Raw genomic sequence first — 16,943 nt, 5'->3', positions numbered from 1 at the left:
TTTCCCTCTTGTAGTATTTTGTTTCTACTCACTGGAAGGGTTTCAGATTTCAGAGTTGATTTTAAGGAGAGTTCACTATGCTTATCTGTCAAGCAATTGAATTGCTTAATTGACATATTTACCTTTGAAATATGATATTTCAATGATATATCTCAAGGGGGGGGTGCACTTGGAAGGGGTGTCAAGCCTGAATACAAGGAGGGTCAGGACCCCCCTGACCTCTGTGATTTACGCCACTGCCCTGGTTATGCAACTGGCCTTAACTACAAAGTGCCTATCTCACATATTTGTGTCTTCTGTGGCTCACAAATTAAACTGTTTCTCTAATAACATCGGCCAGGTTAAAATTTACTAATACAGATGAGCTCAATATCTTATCTGTACTATGAAAGTAAAGGTGAAAATGGTTGTCGCATGCAGTTACACAAATTAGGTCTTGCGGGAAACATGTTCCTGTACTATATGAATATGAAGACCCCATGAGGACTTTATGTGTGCATCGCAGCATATATTATGTCACAAAGATATAAGGACAATACGGCAAAAGTGATATGCGCCTGCAGCTACTTTGGCTTGCACCAACATGCTACTCACCCTCGCTTCTAGTTCTGTTTGACTCGATTAGAAGCTTCTGGAGGCACATATATACAGCACAGAATTGCATAGAGAGATGTGATAACCAAGTAAACAAGTTAATGAGCACAAAAATCCTTTTTGCTCATCTACACTGAGTCTGGAGGAAGGGAACCAGAAAGATAAGGATAAGATCGAAATATTGAGACACTGAGAGAGAGAAATTTCAACAGAGCACATGCCCAAATTCGCTGCTGCTCACAGCATAGGCAACATTCTCCAGTGCTGTCAACAGTCACTTATGCCAGCTTGTTGGTTGCAGCAACTGGAACAATCGTAGCTTTCGAGATTTAATCATAAAAAACTGCCGCCAGCGGGGGGGGGGGGGGGAGTGGTTTTTGATGACTGAAAAGAAGAGAAAAGTGCACCCCGCAATTGTCTCTCACAGGGGAGGTCACCTCAGCAGTAGTGAACGGGGGAGGGGAATGGGGATGGTAAAGATAATAAAGAGAAAGGATAGAGAGAGGAGAAAAAAAAGCGGGTTGGCGATTGCTATTCTGCTTAAAAAAATTAGATGCGGTTACGGAGGCCGCTGCCGTCGAGGAAGTCAAGCAGTGCTGATAGCGCCTGCTTGACAGAGTCTCGGTTGCCGCCAGGGAAGAGGAGGTGCGTGGCACCTCCTGCGTGTTTACAACGGCGTCGCTACTGCCAGAGTCATCTACGGCCTCCCTCTCGCCTCTCTCCGAAAGAGCCAATGAGCCGAACTTGACGCGGACCACCGAACCGCGCTGCGGACCTTCTACGGCCTCCCCAACAGCACCCAAATTGGCCCCACCCTTGCTGAAGCGGGGGAAATGCCAATCTCCCTTCGTGCGGCCAAACAAGCCTTCAACCACCTATTTCGGATGAAAGGCACGACCCACGGACAGCACCTTGTTGAAAGGCTCTACTCTTTGCCGCGTTCTGGTATCGGGCAGCGAGCAATCGAGCTTCTCTCAGTCGTCCCTGATGCCCCCTACCGCAACTGGACGGCCATCCCCCCCATCGCCACACCCCGCTCGAAGTGCGGATAACCCTTCCGGGTGTCAAGGCCAAAGCGCGCACCCCCGTTTCAGCGATTCAACAGGAATGTGCCGCTCTCCTGCACGACCAGCTGATGGGACGCACCCTTGTTTACGTAAACGGTTCTGTCCTCTCCGACGGCTCTGCGGTTGCGGCCTGTGTCGCGCCATCTCTTGGAGAAGTATGCAAGTGTCGCCTTCCCTGCCCCGCCCCTTCCATGGTTGCCGAACTCGCGGCCATCAACTTAGCCGCCGAGCTCCTTGGCGAACACATCGCAGACACCTCAGCGGCGATTCTCTGTGATTCTCGCTCAGCACTGGCCGCAATCTCACGCGAGGATCTTGGCGGACATCTGGCCCAAAGGGTCGCTCGTCAAGTCATGCTCTGCGGAACGATGGATGCGACATTACCCTCCACTGGTTCGCATCTCACGTAGGGATACCAGGAAATGAGGAGGCCGCCAGCGCTCCATGAGCGTGCCACGTATGTCATGCTGTACATGACATGCGTGTCATGATTTTCATGTTATCTCGTGTTATTTATGTTCGTTAGACGTTCACGTCGCAAGATACCTATTTTGGTGTATATCAAACTAGCGAAACTGCCGCCAGCGCACCATGAGGGTAGCATGTAAATCATGCTGTACATGACATGCGTGTCATGATTTTCATGTTATGACTTGTCATTTATGTTCGCCATACAGTCATATTACGCCATACCAACTTTGGTGCACATTCGATGAACGAAGCGACCAGGAGAGCACAAAGTCGTAGGCGGCTAGATAGATAGATAGATAGATAGATAGATAGATAGATAGATAGATAGATAGATAGATAGATAGATAGATAGATAGATAGATAGATAGATAGATAGATAGATAGATAGATAGATAGATAGATAGATAGATAGATAGATAGATAGATAGATAGATAGATAGATAGATAGATAGATAGATAGATAGATAGATAGATAGATAGATAGATAGATAGATACGCTCAAAGTAGCAGAAGTTCGCTAAGAAATGCTTCGCATTTAATATTCCCCTTTCAGTGCGGTGAACTGCAACAATCGTAGCTTTCGAGATTTAATCATAAGCATTTCCCTTTCGGTGCGGTGGACGAGGCCTGGCACCAGCTGCCAATCCTGATTTTTTGGGAGACTCCCGCGAATTCTGACGAATCCTTCAAATTGTGTGGGTACATCCACAAATATCTCGAAAAACAGTGAGCCTAAGCCCCACAACGAAACGAAATAATAATAACAATGGATAGCAGCTAGGTCTAAAATAAAACTTTCCGCTCTTGATCGAGGCAACAACTTTCCAGCTTTCCTCCCCTCTTTCCATCGATTTAAAAGGAAAGGGGGCGGGGGCGGTACTGACTCTGGCTTTAATCAAAGTGGTTTTGTCGCCGCATGCACGCGTTTTTTCCTGTTTTTTTTTATTTACGGTTCGGCGTGTTATGTTCAATGTAAGGACACTTACGATCTCACGGAAGCGTTTTTTTTTCGCGTCATGCTGCGTGGGCCGTGCCTGCCACGTAGGCTGCTCTTTTGGGCAGAGTAGGGTGTAAACAACCTATTCTAAGAAAAGAAGACACGAAAGAAAAGATAGCAGGCCGAGATTCGAACTCGATACGATGCGGAGCTTACACAAGGTGCTTGACGCCCACGCACTCCTCGACACCGCGCTACACGCATTTCAAAATGTTGAAGTTGACTTCTGTGGTCCTGGCGTCAAGAGACTATGTGGGTATACGTGTCAGATTACGGCAACCGCAAGTATTATACGATTCAATCACCACAACGCTCTAACTCGATCAACTGCATAACCCTCACTTCGCACACGTGGATCACCTACAAGTGGGAAGCCGTTAACCGGTACTGCGCTGTGAACAACGCGAGACAGCCTAATCGATCACGGTGATAGCAAAACAGGACACACGATACGATACAATTTGTGTCCGATCCGACACCCAGCGCGCCGTTACGGTTGCGTTACGTACGGCAGCCGGATCCGCGGTTGCTTCGTACCGAAGCACCGGATCGGATGCCTGGCAGGTGATAAAATGGGTAAATTTTTCTCAGTTAAATAGTCTTGCGCCATTTCAACCAACGATCATGCATATCTACCAGCTGTGTATGATTTAATGTCCGAAATATGTTTATGTTATGTCCGGCACATTACTCTCTCGGACTTCAAAAATCGGCGTGTGAAGTGGGACCAGCGAAGAGCACCAAACAGCACTAGGCGCAGAAATTGGCTCATAACGGACCGATGTTGCGCCGACGAAGTTGACTGTTTAGCCGACGTCGGCAATATCGTTGGAACGACGGGCCAATAATTCCGGCTTAATTGCATGGCTCAGCCCATATTGGCTGTTGCTTGTATAACTCGGCCCAATGTGTCCGTTCTATTAGACTGGCACAGCCAATATCGGCGGCACGTTCTGAATGCTCGCCCAAAGTCACCGTTCTATTAGACTGGCACAGCCATTATTGGCGGCACGTTGTCAATGCTGGTCCTACATCAGTGTTCGGTTAGACTGGCACAGCCAATATTGGCAGCACATTGTCAATCATGGGCCGTTCTTGGGCCAAGAACTGGCAGTCTATCGCCGACATCAGCCTAACGTTCTGTGCTGTCTGGGCTGTTGGCGTTAGACACGACACTGCTGCCAAAATTGCCGGGGTACTCGCCAAATAATTACTATCCTCTTTTGTGGCTGCTGGTTGCTGCCATAACTTCTATTTTATTCACCGCTATTTCAAGCTCATGTGGGCCCTAGTTCACAGGCGTCGTTTGCAGAACAAGTCCGGCGAACGTTACTGCACTTTCTTTCTTTTCCTTGGCTTGCATACTACTGTACAAGTTCGGCCTCGTAGACAGCTTCTCCTTCCACCAGCAATCTCGAAGTTGTGAAGCTTTGGTCTATGAATATGTTGATGACAGAGAGCGGCAAGTTCACTGGAATGCAAAGGGAACGATAATTAAGGAGTATTAAAAGAGGAACCGCATCTGCTCACGTTTTGTGTTAGAACCAAACCTAACGAATACACTGAATAAAGAAACAGAAGCAGCGGCATTTGGCCGCTCAGAAGGCCTATCCATACGCAGTGCGAGACAACTTGTCAAATGGTATTGAAACGCACGCATATTTACACCGAATAAAGAAAACACTCAATCGTCGGGACGGCACATCACATGTTCCCATGCGCACCGAAGCTGTAGTCGTAACGAAATTGATCTTGAGCTCCTCTAATAGCGTCTGCGCAACAGTAGTTGTTTGTGTACTCACAAATTCTCATATTTTGCGGCCTGATGTTCACAGCGCGGTGCCAAAACGCGCTCGTGGCAAAAGCGAAACCATCAGTACTAACATACACGCAAACGCTCATACATGCAGATGCACCGTCAGTCGTCGCGAACCCGTGCGATCGCTGGCGTGTGGCTTCTTTCTGTTATGCTTCGTTTGGTTATACAGGCAGTCTACTCTAACGAACTAATTCACATAGTTTGCACTCAGCGAGTGACTACCTTTCACGCAAGAAGCCGGTTCAGGGGCCTCCAACGCGGTGACCGCGTGAAGCGGGTGCTAGATTTTCTGCAAACAGACAGCGACTGTAGACAATTCTGTGCTTTCATTTAGTGGAAAATGATTATTCTGATGGTAAAGAACACAGTTCCTTTCGAAAGTACTTACAGAAATGCCATGGAGGGCTTCCGCGAGGTGTTTTTGTAGAGCGGCAACACCAAAACCTATGGGGGGTGCGTCGGCGGTATCCTACCTAGCACGCAATCGAGGCGCGGCCGGTAGGGAGCGACTCCGTAACTCCTCGCCGCCAATGCTAGTTTTTTTCGAAGCGCTCATTTGCACTTTTTTAAGGGTCTTAAAAATATATTTGTCATTTAATTTGTTCTATCGGAAGCCCACTTTCGTCATAACTATTGCTTAAGAGACAGGTTCTCATTTATTGCTTCAAGGGGCCGATTAAACAAGCGCGCGTAGTGATTCTAATGCGGCTGCGACGAGCCAGTGAAGGGTTCAGCGTGGCGTGCGTAGCGCACCGGCCAGGGGAAGAGAGAAATCCGAGCAGAATTTAGGAGGAAAAGGAGCGCGCGGAGGAGAGTGTCGCTAGTCTCTAGATCAAGGGGCTTTACTCTATTTTGTCAATGCCAACCAGATGCGGCCGATTCAACATAGAGGAGACGCTGTCTGAGGCAAGGCAAAATATAAATGGGAGAAGACTATCGTCTTTCGACGACATTTACAGCGAAACACGTAGATACGCCGTCATTTTTTATTCTCCGTTTGTGTTTTTCTCCCTTTCTCTTTCTCATGCTTTTTTGTATCTGTAGTCGTTCTCTAGCCTTCTTTTTGTGTCAATCTTTCCTTTCTTTATGCCTATTTCTCTCGTTCTCTTTTGTTCTATTCATTTCTTTCTGTCATCCACCCTCTACCGGATCTCCCTCCACCTTTTTCTTTTCGTCACCCTCAAATCTGTCCTCTTCCTCCTCACTTCTTTTTCCCACCGTCTTGGTATACGTACTATACGAGCTTCTGCTATGCTATTCTAGCGTGCCTGGATAGCCACGTGGTTAAGATGCTCGCCTTCGAATCGTGGATATGCGGGTTCGAATGTCGCCAAAAAAGTTACCCCTAATATTCCTCTGTGTCATTCTCTCTCTCTATCTCTCTCTCTCTTTGTCTCACGTTTGCTCTCTCTCTCTGTACTCGTTCTCGGACCCATCACGTTTATCGCATTCTACGCCGGAGAAATCGGCCCACTCTTACCAGGAGCGAAGCACAAGGTGAAAGAGAAAACGATGAGGAACAGGATGGAGAGAGCGCGTGTCGGTTCATGATGATGAAAGTTTTTTCTTCGAACAACACGGAATATTGATCGCCTTAAAAATCTTCGCCAAAAAAGCATATTGTTGGTTAAATCAGCGAGCTCACTATGCATCTCATTTAAGTCATTGGAGATATGAGAGACATATCACCTTATGAAAGGTTCTGGGACCATGAGCTATGAAGAACACATTTTTGATGAGGCTGTACGGGGAGTCCTGGCGCTTAACGAATTGTTTCTATTAGTGTGGCCTTGACAGGATGTTTATCGTGCAACGCGAAAAGCGTATAGAATACAGTGAGCACAGAATTCAACGAGCCTTACGCTTTGTTATAAAGTATTCAGTTTTTTTTCCAGAAACGCCTCGCCATTAGAGATATTCAATCCTCATTAATCTGATGAGGTAGATATTTCGAGCAAGCAGGAAGCCTTTAATGGCATGCGAACACTTATAAAATCGGGAACAAGCTTTTTTCAGCAGAGAAATATTATGGTATGCGTCATTCGGTTTCTTAGTAAAGGAAGATTTTATAGCCACCTGAACATTGATACTAACAACAATCCGACGAGTTTCGAACTTGAGGCTTCAAATCTATCATATAAAAATAATCAATATGTACGAGTATTTGACATTTTAAGTCCTCTAGAAGGTTTTAGGGCAGGATAAGGCCAGTCACGTATTTTGATGACTGTTGTGATTAAATGTCATTGCTCTAAAAGCGAAGGTTATTTTTTTCTTGTCGCTGCCTATTGGGCTAGTGATTTTATTAAATTCAAAGCATTTCGTAGCTAGCTTCTTCGACTTTGAGCGTATCTATCTATCTATCTATCTATCTATCTATCTATCTATCTATCTATCTATCTATCTATCTATCTATCTATCTATCTATCTATCTATCTATCTATCTATCTATCTATCTATCTATCTAGCTATCTATCTATCTATCTATCTATCTGACCGCCTACAACTTTGTGCTCTCCTGGCCGTTTCGTTGATGGGATGTATACAAAAATTAGTATGGCATAACGTAAGTGTATGAGAAGCGTAAATGACTGGTCATCACATGAAAATAGTGACATCTTTGTCATGTACAGCATGATTTACGTGACATGGCCTTAAAGAGCTCGCGGCTGTTTAAATAATTTGATATACACCAATACTGGAATGCCAAACATTTCTCCATGACGAATATACAGGAAGGGTGGTAACATAAGATCATTGCATGTATGTCATGTTTTTCATGACAAACCTGCCATGCACATGGTGCGCTCGAGGCCGTTTCGCTAGCTTGCCGTGTACTAAATTTGGTATTGCATGACGTCACTGCATGACGAACATAAATGACAGGCGGGAACCTGACAATCACGCTATGCATGTCATGTAGGGCAATATTTACATGCCAGAGTCGTGGTGCGCTCGCGGCCGGTTCGCTGGCATGACAAACACCAAAACTGGTATTGCAAAACGTGCCTCTATGACGAACATAGATGACATGCGGTAACATAACAATCATGACGTGCATGTCATGTAGGGCATGGTTTACATGGACAGTCATGGTGCGCTCGCGGCCGGTTCGCTAGCCAGGGCCACCTGGTAGTGTTCCTAGATTCTGCACAAGCTCATGTTTCCCGACGCCACTGCCAGATGGTGTCCATATCTCCTCTATTTTAAAGCCCCTTGATGTTGGAATGTAGCGGCGCTCCTTAATCCACAACGCCTCACCCTCGCCGGGCCGTCAACGTCTTCTTTCTTCGCCCTCTCTTTCGCGGAGCCGGCGCATCCGCAACGCTGAATGGCTGCGACGCGCAATACCTGCCAGTCAGGTGTCCCTGACGTCACGAGAAGCGAGCGCAAGCAAACTTCGCGCGCTTTCAGTTTCTCACGAATGCATTGAACCCTCCAGGCGTCAACCCTTCAGGCTTGTGTGTACGGGTGTGTGCAGGTGTATGCGTGTTTGTATGTGCTTATCTGCGCATGCATCTCTATGTGCGTGTGCGCACGTGTTAACGTGTAAGTGCATGTGCGTGCGTTTGTGTAGGTGTCTTCGCGTGTGTTTAGGCGTGTACGCACGTATGTGTGTGTATGTGTGCGCCTGCGCGTGCGCGCGTTTGAGTTTTGGCGCGCGTGTATGTGCGTGCGTGCCTGTATGGCGTGTGTACGTATGCGCGTGTGCGCATGTATCGCATGTGGATGCGCGTCTGTATGTAATTGCGTGCGTGTCTGTATCGCTGTGTATGTGCGTGTGTGTCTGTATCGCGTGTGCATGTATGTGTCTGCGTCTCAGTATCGCGTGTGTATTTATGTGCGCGTCTGTATCGCTTCTGTATGCGCATGTATATGTATGTGCGAGCGTGTCTATATCGCGTGTGTATGCGCATGTGTATAAGTGCGTGCGTGTCTGTTCGCATGTGCACGCACATGTGTCTGTATCAAGTGTGTACGCGCGTGTGTATGTGCGTATCTATATCACGTGTGTGTAGGCGTGCGTGCCTGTATCGCTTGCTTATGATTGTTTGTATCTATGTGCGTGTGAGTCTGTATCGCGTGTGTATCTATGTGCGTGTGTGTATGTATGTGCATGTCATTATCGCGTGTGTATCTATGTGCGTGTGTGTATGTATGTGCATGTCATTATCACGTGTGTATGAGCGTGTCCGTGCATGCGTGCCTGTATCGTATACGGCGCGCGTGTCTCAGAGTGGCATTGACACAAAAGAGGCTTCGTGTGCACTCATTTGGCACAATTCAATTTATGTAAACCACCACATTCCTTCTTGGCTGCCTTCTTCGAGCTCATCAAAACCACAATTACGAAAAAAATTCTTGGCTATACTTTATGTTGATTATATTATATGCGCTTAATACACCTCCGTGATCACGTGGTCTCGGCGGCCGCGTCGGCTGCTTGTGGAGCGCTGCCGCGTGCTTTAAAAACGAATTTCAAGCCCCACATGCGCTGCGGTCTGTTCAAATACGGAAGTTTTATCGCATTTTCTCCTCAATTGAAACCATTGTAGTAGAGTGACTGCCTCCGAAGGAGACGAACATGGGGCTCTACCGCTCGGTGCCGCAGTGCCGGGCTTACGCAACGGAGCCCAGTGTCAGCCTGCACCGGTAACCGCGGTACAAGAAACTGCGTGAAGCATGGGTTGTGAAGCTAAGAACCGACAAGTAGGCATCGGCTACGAGTCTTCTGTGCAACAAGCACTTCCGCGACGAAGACTTTCGTTACTGCGTCGGGTCTCCGATGTTCGCTGAGCAGCAGACCATGCGCACTGAGACGATGGCTCAGGCGCGCTTCCCGTCGGCAAATGATGCTAATTTGCCAAAGGTTGGAAAAGGGGCTAACTTTTACTACGTACCATACATTCTCAGAACCCTCCAGTGCGACCTCTTGATCGTTGGCCCCGTGCTCAGTGTCCACAAAATCGGCTGGAGATGCGCAAGTCATTGTTTAGATAGGCTGAAGTAAAAAAAAACTCGCAATGTCTCTTATGCATTCGCCAAAGATGACTAGAAGGCAAAAGCCATCTTTTTTTCCTCCTCCAAAAACGTTCTGCACCTAACGCGGTTTTGCACGGCCTTCGTGACCGATCACGGAGGCAGTAAAAAGAGACCATGACGTATGAATACGTCGTCATGTGACGTCACGTTATGTGACGTCATAATGACGCTACATGTTTTGGTGACCTGTGACATCATTATGAAGTCATATGGTCACGCCATCACCTGACGCATATTTTTTGCATCACTCGTGTTACGCGCGGACGCGGGACGCCCACGGGCAATCTTCCCGTTTGAAGAGGCATAAATGGGAATGCGTCATCAGGTGTAAATGCGTCATCATGTGACATCACGTTATGTCACGTCATAGTGATGTCATAATGAAGTTACAAATTTTGGAGATATGTGGCGTGATGTGGTGACGTCATCAGCTGACGATTATTTTTTTGCGTCAAGACCGTCAATCTTCCCGTTGAAGAGGAATATAAGTCTTTCGCCTTCATAAGCTACGCGACGTTTGCTGGTGGACGTACATAACTAAAGAGTGAAATGCTGCGGCTGTGTGCTGCATTTATGTTGGCAATGACAATTTTTCAGTGAAGCTTGCGTTCCCCTGACGCAAACACTATGTGCTAAAAAGGCCAAATTTATTTGTGCCACACTCAAACCCACGTTGGGCCTCTCCAACCCCATGTATTACTCTTGGAGCCTCATTTATCTTCGTGGGAAAGATATGCCACCTTGTTGGCGTTAGACACCACACTGCTGCCAAAGTTGCCGGGGTACTCGCCAAATAATTACTATCCTCTTTTGCGGCTGCTAGTTTATTTTTATTTTATTCACCGCTATTTCAAGCTCATGTGGGCCCTAGTTCACAGCCGACGTTTGCAGAACAAGTCCGGCAAAGTTTGCTGTATTTTCTTTCTTTTCCCTAATTGGCGTTACATGCTACTATACATGCTCGGTCTCGTATACAGCTTCTCCTTCCACCAGCAATCTCGAAGTGGTGAACCTTTGTTCTATAAATATGTTGATGACAGAGAGCGGCAAGTTCACTGGAATGCAAAGGGAACGATAATTAAAGAGCATTACAAAAAGAGTCGCATCTGCTCACGTTTTGTGTTAGCACCAAACCAAACGAATACACTGAATAACGAAACAGAAGCAGCGGCATTTGTCCACAGAGAAGGCCGATCAATACGCAGTGCGAGACAACTTGTCAAACGGTATTGAAACGCACGCAAATTTAGACCGAAAAAAGAAAACACTGAAACGTCGGGAAGGCACATCACAAAGTTGCCATGCGCACCGAAGCCGTAGTTGTAACGAAATTGATATTGAACTGTACTGATAGCGTGCGCGCAACAGTAGTTGTTTATGTACTCACAAATTCTCATATTTCGCGGCCTAATGTTCACAGCGCGGTGCCAAATGCGCTCGTAGTAAAAGCGAAACCATCAGTACGAACATACATGCAGACGCTCAATACATGCAGAGGCACCGTCAGTCGTCGCGAACCCGTGCGATCGCTGGCTTGAGGCTTCTTTCTGTTATGCTCCGTTTGGTTGTACAGGCAGTGTACTCTAACGAACTATTTCACATAGTTTGCACTTAGCGAGCGACTACTTTTCACGCAAGAAGCCGGTTCAGGGGTCCTCAACGCGGTGACCGCGTGAAGCGGGTGCACGATATTCCGCAAAGAGACAGCGACTGTAGACTTTTATGTGCTTTCAGTTCGTCGAAAATGATTATTTTGACAGTAAAGAACACAGTTCCTTTGCAAAGTGCTTAGAGAAATGCCCTGGAGGGCGTTCGCGAGGTGTTTTTCTAGAGCGCCGACAGCAAAACCTATGGGAGGCGCACCCGCGGTATCCTACCTAGCACGCAATCGAGGCGCGCCCGATAGGGTGCGACTCCGTAACTCCTCGCCGCCAATATTCAAGTTTTTCAAAGCGCTCATTTGTATTTATCGAAGCGTCTTAAAAATACATTTGTCATTTAATTTGTTCTATCGGAAGCCCGCTTTCCTCATACCTATTGCTTAAAGGGCCCGTAAACCACCAACAGACGCTCGCCTGCTCCTCTCCGTGCCTTTCCCCTGTCGCCAACAGCTGTCGTGACGTCACCTGTATGCAGGGCTGGGCAAAGATACTTTGAAATTGTATCGCGATACGATACAAGATACTCAGGCAAGAAGTATTGGAGATACAGATACAAGATACTGCCGCAAAAATTGTATCCGATACGATACATGGCAATTGTATCTTAAGATACTTCGATACATTCTCAAATTTGTTATTATAGATCCATATAATGTAGCAGCAAACGCCTATGCACGAAAATGTCTGCTCGAAAGTTTCTTAACTTCGACTTATTTTGTTTCACTTGAATGAAATGTCTGTTAGTATTTCATGTTTTGCCCTTCGTGAGGAAATGCCAGCATCACCAAAGAAAGCAGAAGAAACAGCCAAGAAAAAGAGACAGGGACAGGTAGGATGCTGGACTAACAACTGACTTTAATTCGATGAAGACGCGAACAAGAAACCGATATGAGCATGCGCAGCAACAACCATGAATCACTGAAAGGCAACCTATCACCTATCACTGTCAAGAAACCGGACCTCCTTGTCATTCAAAAACAGAGATGGCGCACTCACACACTTATCAGGACCAAGTTTGTGAATCTGAAACGCTTCAATAATTTCACGTTCTTTCTGTGTTTTAGCCCTCCCAGTCACCGAAAAGTTGCTGAAAAGAGGGGCGCAACCGCACACTTTGCAGTGAATTGGTAGATTTCCACCCGTGCCCGTAGGAAGTAAATTTGCGTGCTCGCGCAATCTATCTTTCACACACCTACCCGATTGCCCAATATATTCTTTGCCACATGTCAGGGGAATACTGTAGACAATGCATGTATCACACCTGCTGAATCTGTTGACATGCGCCGTATTACACCTGGACCTACTATCCCCATACCGCGCAACGCGCTTACATATGCTAGCCAAAATGCAGGGCGCAGAAAACACGAGCTTGACGGCGTTTCTCACTGCCACCTTCTTAAGATTGTGCTGCTGGCATTTCCTCACGAAGAACTATGTACCAACTTGCCCAACAAGCCACCCTAATGTTTTGCCCCTCTTGCTCAAAGTACATTAGTTTCCTTCCAAAACAACTTATTGAGATTTGTTTTAGCTTCTTCACAGGACGACTCTGCACACTTCGCTGACAGCGGCACTTGCTTTGCACAGTTTGCCGACCATCTAGCAGGTTGCCGCATAATCACAGAATCACAATAACTTCAATAAGAAGCTTTCGCATGACGGAGCAAATACCGATGTGGACTTTTACATTGTCCGTAAAAGACAGCTTGCACAATACCGTATATCCGGACAGGTGTACAGCGGCAACAACGCTGGTAGCGACATTTTTCTTTGTTTTTTTTTTTTGCGGGGGGGTAGGTACGCATGGTGTATACTAGGGGCTTGAGACCTTCCGCTAGCACCCCTGCCCGCACACATGACCGTCTTCGTCTCATTTGTTTTTATTTTCTAAATAAGTATGTTCGTGAGCTGCACAGACATGACTGGTCTAAAGCATTCCTTTCGTGAGCAACATGTGGTCATCATGTGCTGAAACATAACCGTGGAACAAAAACTATATATTTCAGAATCCGCGCCCAGATATCAGTCATTCTGTACATTGATGTTTCTCGAATTCTGACTCCAAGTCCCCTTCAGAAATGACCTATATATGATATCTGGGAAGAGCTTCCTTTCAAACGTCATTTTGTTCAAACTTTCTCCCACCATCTTCACTGTACCGGCCCTTGCAACTAAATTTCGCGACTCCGGCCCGCTGGCTATAAGCTCAGTTTCAGAACCCTGGTGTATACGTAGATGACGTAAAACTGCAATGAATTTTCTTATTCTGCTTACCTGCCGGCGTAAAGAATTCTTTGCTGATATACTCACTAACGTGCAATCTATTTAGCAACATTTATTCAACGAGACATGTGCAACACAGAAACGTCTCAGACGTATTGTATAGTTCCACAAAACGTCGCAGGACACCGCCGCTAATCGCGCTATTGCCACTTTATAGCTCCCATTACGTGGCGATTAGTAACGTGAAAAATATTTAAGAAAGCCTAAAACAGGAACCAAACCGCGGAGCCGAACCATGAGATTGAAATAAATAGAAGAATAAGGATGGGATGGGGTTCATTTGGTAAGCAATATCAAATCATGAATGGTAGTCCACCACTATCCCTCAAAAGGAAGGTATACAACAGCTGCATCTACCGGTACTTACCTACGGAGCAGAAACCTGGAGACTTACAAAGAGGGTTCAACTTAAATTGAGGACGACGTAGCGAGCGATGGAAAGGAAAATGATAGGTGTAACCTTAAGAGACAGGAAGAGAGGAGTGGGTCAGGGAACAAACGGGGGTTAAGGATATCATAGTTGAAATCAAGAAGAAATGGATGTGGGCCGGGCACGTAGCACGTCGGCAGGATAACCGGTGGTCATTAAGGGTAACTGACTGGATTCCAAGACATGGCAAACGCGTGAGGGGGAGACAGAAAATTAGGTTAGAAAGCACAGGACCGGGTTGATTGGCGGAACATGGGAGAGGCCTTTGCCCTGCAGTGGGCGTAGGCAGGCTGATGATGATGATGATGATTAATTCCCGAAAAACAAGTATAAGTAAAATAGAGAGGTGGTTGTGTATCAAACATTCACGTTGAATGAGTACAGAAACACAATACAGACGGCGCCCTGAATAGCTAAGAGCATGAAGTATTGTCAACTTACCTGTTGAGACAATAAAAATTGAGTACCTATGACAAATTGCCTGAAACGGCTCGTTGGGACGCTCATGAGCAAAACAGAGCATTCTGTAAAACAACGTTTCTCGAATTCCCTTCCTAACATCTTTAAGGTGGCTCCTAATGATTTCCAATATTATAATGCAAACTCAATTTCACTATTTTCCTAAGCGATAAGCAGGATGTCTTGTACTTTTTACTCAAGGTACGCCCACATAATTATATACTTGTTTTCAACATCGCCTTGGCAACGTGCAATTGTGTAAACAGTAGTGAAAATAAAGTAGAGAGAAGAATAAAGCAGAGATCTTATTTTGGGAGTGCGTTACAAAAGGCATACTGCAGTGACCAGACCGGAAAAGCAGTGCAGAGACCTAGGTAATGCATAGGATACAAAATGACAGCTAAGAAAGCACGTGTGCCAATAATCAAATTATGATTTCATATATTCTTTGAATAAATGTAGCAAGAAGTGAAAAATACGGTACGTCAAGATATTTTCTGTTAGGTAAACGCTTGCTCTTTTAGATCTAGCATCAGTACCAGTGGTGCTAACGTTGTTAGATTCTTATTTGCATTAAGTTATTCATGGCATCCAAGTCAAACTTACATCCACGATATTCTTCAAATCGCTGATACGTAAAATCCACGCGACGCAAAGAAACCCAATTTTTGCACGCATCACATTTCGTTACAGAGCAAGACGCAAGAGAATATTCAATAACGACACTGTAGCAACATAATAATTTGAGCGATAGACGCGGCGCAGGACAGTGGCTAAGAGCAAGTGTCGCGGCATTGGCGCAAATAAAAAAAATCACAGCATATCCACGGAGTGAATGATGATGAGTGGGCGAAGCTAGGGAGGTTCATCGGTAAACCGTGAATCTTCCGTGAATTCTGCGCAGTACATCATCACCGACGTGAGATCGGGCGCGTTTATACTAAAGGTTCGATGAGTTATGACGACTTGCAGCTCACTTTAATTTTACATGTACGCTGTGAATTTTCATTGTGTAGAAAACCATTGCTTTAGAAAACATCTGGCGTCTTTCGTTGAGCAGCTGGCGTCTTTTCGTTTTGCTTTAGAAACATCTGGCGTTCTTTCGTTTTCCTTTTAGAAAACATCTGGCGTCTTTCGTTGGTTTATTTCATCAATCAACGGCGTTTTGAACAAAATTTTTATTGTTTAATCACGCACAGGAGAAATCTCACCAGGCACTACCTTGGAGGTAAACAATGGCTGCTAATGGGAATGAGAGACAGAAGAAGTCGGCTTTTAGCTAACACTTACACTTCTACTTCTACTAACGTTTCCTACTGGAACATGTCAATGGCTGCTAATGGGGAATGCGAGACAGAAGAATACGGCTTTTAGTTAACGCGCACGCTGCGAATTTTTTATTGTTCAACAACGCACAGGAAAAATCTCCCACCGGCACCACCTTGGAGGTCAAGATGCGGTACTAGCGTTACGACTGGTTACGCACTACGACTACGACAACTACGAGGGACGAACGGGTCCCGCCTTAACGAGCTTCGCCCCTAAAAGAAAAGAAATCAAGCAAACAAAAGGTACGTGGGCTGGGTGTAGACGTCCGCGCACTTGTCTTCCTCATCTTCTGCCCCACTGGAGTACCCTTGCGGAAAAATAAAATTGCGTCACTGCCCTAAGACTTATTCAGATGGCTTAGTGGCACCAGTACCAGCTTGAGAAGCGGACATTGGCCAGCGATTATTGTTTCGCACGGTTGTGTTGCGATAGGAGTATCTTGTATCTTAAGATACACGATACATTATCGAATGTATCGGGAATACAGATGCAGGTACCCGTATTTCGAGAAGTATCGCAATACAGATACAAGATACAGATAGAGTATGCAAGATAGTATCTAAGATACATGTATCTTCGATACTGGCCTGCACTGCCTGTATGATCAGGTGACGTCGCGAGCAAGAGAAGCTGTCAGTGGGCGGACAAGAGCCTGTTTTCTTCTAGCAGACGCGCGCGCTTCTTGCGTTTCACCTCGGACGCTAAGGAAGGGCGCTCGGAGAGGTGGATGGACGAGCTGACGAACGCAGCCTAGCGAAGGAAAGAGCGAAACGAAAAAGCGCGTGCAACT

This window comes from Rhipicephalus sanguineus, chromosome 9 (assembly GCF_013339695.2).
Source record: "Rhipicephalus sanguineus isolate Rsan-2018 chromosome 9, BIME_Rsan_1.4, whole genome shotgun sequence".
Classification (NCBI taxonomy): Eukaryota; Metazoa; Arthropoda; class Arachnida; order Ixodida; family Ixodidae; genus Rhipicephalus; species Rhipicephalus sanguineus.
The sequence above is the reverse complement of the archived record's forward strand: the minus strand, read 5'-3'. Positions refer to the sequence as shown.